Here is a 7,218-nt window from a genome sequence, read left to right as displayed (position 1 = left end):
CCCAGGGCTGGTGTCCTCAAGTCAGGCTGCACTGTCCCAGGAAGGACACGAAGACCAGAGGAAGTGAGTCCCAAAGGCCTAGTACCAGACACGCTGCAAGGGGGTAAGGGAGCCACATGGTCCAGGCCTATTTAAGTCAGGGGAGCTGCAGGTCAGGCAAATGTCTGCCGATGCCTGTCAGCCTGCTCCTGCATGCTGTGGGCACTGGCACACTAGTTTCCCCCATGTGGTGAGCACTAAATTTGTACACAAACTGAAGAAAACAGTAGGACCACTGGGTACATCCTAAGTTGCCCTGACCCTGCCTAGACCCCAACACAGGTCTCAGGACAAACACTGAGCCCTGGGCTAGTTGCCCCGATACACCCACTCTGGGTCATCCCAGGCCCCAGATGGCCGGCACCCACTCTGTGTAGGCCCACTCAACTTGGGACCATGACAGTGTTATACTGTGGGGTTGTTCACTTCAAGGCAGGCCCCCTGTACCTTTTACCTGCTTACTTCCTGGCCATGCACACAGGACCCTGTGGGAACTGATCACAGATTCAGTCCGAAGGATTCTGGTGGTCACTAAAGCAGCAAGCATGATAAGCTGCTGGAACACATCGTGTACCCGGGGCTTTCCCCTATGAAGGGGATTGTCTCAGCTGGGTGCCAGCACCTTTGGTCCCAAGGCTGCTCAGGACAGTGGTGTGTGACCACCCTGGGGCCTACAGCCAACTTGGCCTCCCTGTCTGCAGCCCTTCAGTGACCTAAAGCCCACACCAAGACCCAGCACTGCCCAGAGGCTCGGGGCCAAAGGGGATGGTTTATCAGGGGTCAAGGGCCTGCTACCAGAGCCATGCTCCTGGCAAAGGTTTTTGCTCGTGAACTCAACCTTCCTGGCTTTGAGAAGCAAACACGTGAGAGGGGAGAGAAGGCTGAGAGAGGCTTGACGCTGGTCCCTGGACCACTGCTGGGGGCCTACCCTGCGGCTTGTAGCCCTCAGGATAGCACCCTCAGAAAGTGTGGAGTTCAGGTGGCACCCAGTCCTCAATTCCTGAAAGCACTGGGGTTCTGAGCAGGTGGCACACCACTGCCTGGCCAGTCTTTGGCTGTAGTTGTCCCTCCCAGGCCTCTTACCACCTGCATCACCAGCAGCAGCCCTTGTGGGTCAGGTTCCTTCTATCACATTCTGTCCCAGAAAGACCCAGGCCAGAGCTCATCTGTAAACACTGAAAATGTTTTACCTAATGGGTAATCAGGCCAGTGTGGGGGCTGGGATTACTGTCAGGAGCTTCTACTACCAGGATGCAATTCTATAGAGGACAAGGGTTGACCAAGACAGGTGCAAAGGCTCCTTGCCCTACCTGCTCTAGGAGAAGCCCAAGGGACTTACTTACTACATGGCATGCTCCTGGCCATTTCCCCTAAGACATCCTGAGGACCAGGGTTCAGACCCTATTTGGGCTGGGCAGAGCTCACAGGAGAGCAGACATCAACACAGACTCAGAGACTCACAGACAGGGACAGATAGACATGAAAACATAGACACAGAGTCAGACACACAAAGATGTGTGCATGGAAAGATTCAGAGAAACACACAAGTACGCAAAGACACAAGAAAACAGACGTGGAGAGAGTCAGACGAATACAAAGACGGAGAGACATGAAGACAGACACATGGAGACAAAGATGATTAATCTGGGAAAGGGAACATTGTTGAATTGCCTCCATCAGATTGACTTTCGGCATATTTGTGGCATTTTCTTGATTTGATGGACGTGTCAGGTAGCATATCCCAAGGCAGATGGGCCTAACCTAAAAGCTGAGGGGTTGGAAAGATGGCTCAGCAGTCAAGGTCACTTGCTGCTCTTGCAGAAGACCCAGGTTCAGTTCCTAGCACCCACAACCATCTGTTAAGTCCAGTTCCACTGCCAGTGGATCCACTTCTGGCCTCCACAGGCATTGCATGCCCATGCTACGCTTACATACATGTAGGCAACACACTCATACACATAAAATAAAAAATAAATAAATCTAAAGAATTAAAGAATTTGTTTAAGCTAGCTGAGCAAGCCAGAGGGAGCAACTAGCACGCAGCTTTCCTTCATGGTTTCTGCTCCAGGGTCCTGCCTTGAGTTCCTGTCTCGACTTCCCTCGATGATAGATTAATCTGGTACATGAAATAAACTCTTTTCCTCCCCAAGTTTCTTTTGGTCATGGTATTCTGTCACAGCAACAGGAAACCAAACTAGGACAGAGACAGAGACTGAGAGACAGAAAGATGCATGATCGGACTCAGAGACAGACACATGGAGACATAACAAAAGACAGAGAAATACACAGAAACCGAAGACACAGAGACAGAAATGACACACGGAGATACTCAGAGACACACAGAAACATGAAGGCATACAGAGACTCGGAGACACATGGAGAGACATGGGGCGCTATACTGGCTTAGATGTGGTTGGAGTGTGTCCTCAAAGCTCCACGGTTGACATTTAATCCCATTGTTAGGTCAGAGGTGGTTGGAAACTTAACTTGATCCTGAGTTCCAAAGGAACTTTGGGAGTGGTGGAGGATTAGCTGCCAGGTGTGGCTCCCACGGTTGAATTCTAGGGGTTTTCTGAGAAGAGGGAGAGATGACACGCACTCACATGTACACATACATGCATTATCTCTCACCACAGTGTGTTTCAGGACTCTGTCCATGTCCCATTTGGCTCCTTGACCATGAGCCAGATGCTTGAGCCAAAACAAGCACTTTACCTATACTGTGACGCTGTGTAGCTATGGTGGACGCCAGCCACAACCAACACGCACAGCTGGGAAAGGCGAAGATCTTCCAGTCCCACCAAGGGCCCAGGAGGACACATCTGGTGGAGTGTGAGGTCCATAGCATGGGTTGGCCAGCCACATCACTTGCCCTAGCAACCTTAACCTGGACAGAGACACTTAGAAACACCCTTCCTTGTATAGGAACTGACCGGGCTTCTATCGACTCCACACCCAGCAGCTCAAGACTAGGCAAACCTGCAACTGAAAAAAACAGGACATCAGGGTCCTGTGTCCTGCCTGGCCCTCCCTCCACTCCCAAACTGTGTGCCCTGCCCACTTCCAGCGAGGGATAGCCTGGGAAAGGTGTGGGGAGCAAGCCACGCCCTGCTCTGCATCTCTATATCGTATAAAACTGTAGTTTTCATTGCTTGCTGGTGACTCAGTTTTACAGAGCAACATTTGGCTCCATGCCGAGCACAAATGCTGAGGCAGAATGACTTTGCATCTTGTTTGTGTGGTGTGCACCACCTGTCCAGCACCACCCATAAGGCACAAATTGATAAGTACCTTATCTATGCAAGTAAATATTACCACCAATGAACTTATCAAACACACGGTATATCAAAACCTTATCACAGAAACCAGGCCTGCGAACTTACCAAACACATCAGACCAATGAACAATTTTTAAAAACTCCCTGGGTCTGGGGGGCTGGAGAGATGGTTCAGCGGTTAAGAACACTGGTTGTTCTTGCAGGTTCAAATCCCAGCACCCACACAAAAATAATAATTTTTTTTTTTGTCTTTTTGAGACAGGGTCTCCCTGTAGCCCCAGCTGTCCTGGAACTCACTATGTAGACCAGGCTGGCAGCGCACACTACAGGGAGACCCTGCCTCAAAAAGACCAAAAAAAAAAAAAACAACTCCTTGGGTCTGAAGAGATGACTCAGCAGTTAAGATCCCTGGCTGCTCTTGCAGAAGACCCAGGTTCAGTTCCCAGCACCCACATGGCAGCTAACAACCATCTGTAACTCTAGTTCCAGGGGATCTGATGCCCTCTTCTGGCCTCCATGGATTTTGTACGACATAGGTACACTTACAGTCATGCAGGTAAAACACTAATGCACATAAAATAAAAACAAATATTAATTTTTAAAAATATTTTATTTATTATTTAAGGCCGGGCATGGTGGTGCATGCCTTTAATCTCAGCACTGGAGAGGCAGAGGCAGGTGGATCTCTGTGAGTTGAAGGCCAGCCTGGTCTACATAGTAAATTCTAGGACAGCTGGGGCTACAGGGAGACCCTGTCTCAAAAAGACCAAAAAAAAATTTTTTTTAATTATTTTTATTTTATGTGTATGAGTGTACTGCCTGCGTGTACGTGAGTGCACCTGTGTCATGCAATGCCACGGAGGTCAGAAGAGGGCTTCAGATTCCCCTGGAACTGGAGTTAAGGATGGTTCATAGTTGCCATGTGGGTGCTGGGAATCGAACCCGGGTCCTTTGCAAAAGCAGTCAGTGCTGTTAACCACTGAGCCAACTCTCCAGCCCCATAAATATTAATTTTTCAAACTCCTTACCTGGATCACATGATGCAGAGGGGCCCTAACACTGGGGTACAATGATTTCTTCAGATTTGTTTTCATACCTAATGCAGGTGTCACAGGTCAACAAGCAAGAACTCCTGACTCTGCCCAGGAGTTTCAGCTTAGCACGGTTGCCCTGTTTGATGCTGCCCACTGGAACTTCCACTCATTAGCAAGTTGGACCCGGTTCTGTGCCAGAGCAGCTCTGTGAGTGACTGGCTTCACTAACATCTGACCTCCTGCAGTGACGCATCTGTGCCCATGCTCTGCCTCTGTTGTAGGAAGGACCCTTTGTGCTGCAGCTTCTTCAACCCTTTATTTTTTATATTTTTTAAATTTATTTAATAACCACATAATTAGTAGAAGCTTTTCATTATGACATTGACATAGTAACAGTTTCCAGAGCAAAGATGCATCTCTTTCAAAATTGGCTGTAAATTTTTAGGTTCACAGTGTTGAATTAATACAGTTATGAATTATTGTACTCAGTATAAACCCTATAAGACATAAAAGTGAATGAGGTTTTAACCCTTTAAAAAGATCTCCATTTCATTTTAAAATACTCTGTTTCATACTGAAAACCTCTTTTTTTTTTCTGGATTTTCAGACAGGGTCTCCCTGTAGCCCCAGCTGTCCTGGAAGGAACTCACTATGTAGATAGGCTGGCCTTGAACTCACAGAGATCCGCCTGCCCCTGCCTTCTGAGTGCTGGGATCAAAGGTGTGCACCACCACACCCAGCTAAAAAACTTCATTTTTAATGCAACTAACACTTAGATGTTTGCACATTTGTCTCTAATCTCTATATATCTGATTATTACTAGTCACAGTCAGTTACTTTCTGAGATCCTTAGCACCTGAGCATGGATATAAAGCCATCAGGAATATTTCACTGGTAATGTTTTTCATATCTACTAATTAACATACAGCAAATTTTTATGCTTCTTCCTCAAATATAACTCATTTTTTAAATTTATTGATTTTGTGTGTGTGTATTTCATACAGAACATCCCAAACAATCTTAGTAATCTGTATACCCACATCCCAAATGGCACCCCCACACACACCCCACTGGAGCCCAGTGTTACCAGTGCCCCCAGCCGTTCCTCAGTGCTAGTCCATCCGCTGAGTCTAGTCAGCCTATCTAAAGTTCCTTGTTTTAGGAAGATCAGCACTTCCTCATCTAGCAGCAATCAGTTGCCAACATTCCTTCAGAGAAGATTGGGGGTCTGCTGTTCATTTTCCCAGTTCTATGCTAGGTTACTCTCTGGGAGTCTCTTGGGCCACCCTGACCAACAGCTTGAAGGTATCTCCTGTCTGGCATTGTTTCTTGTTATGTAGCCTTTAGCTATACATATGGACTCTTAAAGAATTATACTGATCACCTTAATCTTTGGTTATACGCTCTTTTGGGTGTTTAAGACCATACAGTTGGCCCAAATAAACCAGTTTATTTTTACTTTTAAGGTCATTTGAGGATCTGTTCCTCAGGGATCACATGGGCTTGGGATGAGCCCCTGGCTCCTTTCTTTTACCAGTTCCATCTATGTGAAGATAAATCAAAGGTCCAGCTAGACCGTGACTGGCTTCACTTGGAAGCATGGAGGAAATGTTTCCTCTGTGTTGACCCTCCTTTTTGTAGACTGGATAATGGTTCAATTCCATCTGGTGGGTTCTCCATGGCCTCCTTGATCAAAAGGACACAATTACAGGACATTTTGAGAGATGCTCCACAGTCCCCTGGAACTTAGTTGACCTTGGAGGGCAAGGAGCAAAAACTGTCCTTTAAGTCCCTCTGACCAAATTAATATAGGCCTCAAATTATGGTTGGCTGTTAAACATCCAAGAAGGTTAGTTCCACCAGTCTGGTACTTTTAATTACCATGTGCCATGTAGATAAAACTTGGGCAAAGACCAAACATTCTCAGATAAACCTTGCCTAGATATATACTATATTCCTTGAGCTAGTTGTATGTATAATTCATCAGTAGGTTGTTCGATTAATACAGTTCCATCTGATTTTTTAAAAACTACCTAGGCATCATTGATCTCTCACATTGTTTAACACTTCCACCATGGTTTCCCCATTTAAAGTACCCCCATTTCCCCCATTTCTCCCTTAGTAATACCCTTCAACTAGGGTCCTACCTTTCTTGAGTGCCTTCTTTTCCTTTATCCCCAAGGTTCCTTGTATAACCTTCCCTCCCCACTCCCATTAAAATAACCCAATTTTTATCCATATCTCTCTTATTAACACCTGTTTCCTACTGTTCTCTTTCAGGTTCTTTCTTTTACTTTGCCTTCCTGGTTCCTGCAGTTATGTCTGGATACATACTTATTTATAAGGATTTGGTTCTAGGATCCACATATGAGGGAGAACATACGTCGTTCATTTTTCTGAGTCTGTGTTACTTCACTTAATACAACAGTTTCTAGTTCCATCCATTTACCTGAAAATTTCATGATTTCATCTTTCTTTACTGCTGAGTAAAACTCCATCATATAAATGAACCACATTTTCATTATCCACTCATCAGTTGAGAGACAGTTAGGTTGCTTCCATCTCATAGCTATTGAGAAAAGAACAGCAACAAACATGGATGTACAAGTGTCTCTGCAATAGGATGAGTTCTTTGGGTATATGCCAAGGAGCAGTATAACGGGGTTGAATGGTAGGTTCATTTGTAGTTTTTTAAGAGTTCTCCACACTGCTTTCCATAGTAGTCACATTAGTTTGCACCCGCACCAGCAGTGGATGAGTGTTCCCCTTTCCCCACATCACCTCCAACATTTAGTATCATTTGTTTTCTTGATCTTAGCCAGTCTGACTGGGGTAAGGTGAAATCTTAAAGTGGTTTTAATTTGCATT

This window comes from Nannospalax galili, unplaced genomic scaffold (genome assembly GCF_000622305.1).
Source record: "Nannospalax galili isolate Female #2095 unplaced genomic scaffold, S.galili_v1.0 scaffold806, whole genome shotgun sequence".
In the NCBI taxonomy this organism is placed as follows: Eukaryota; Metazoa; Chordata; class Mammalia; order Rodentia; family Spalacidae; genus Nannospalax; species Nannospalax galili.
Note: the sequence above shows the minus strand (reverse complement) of the source record.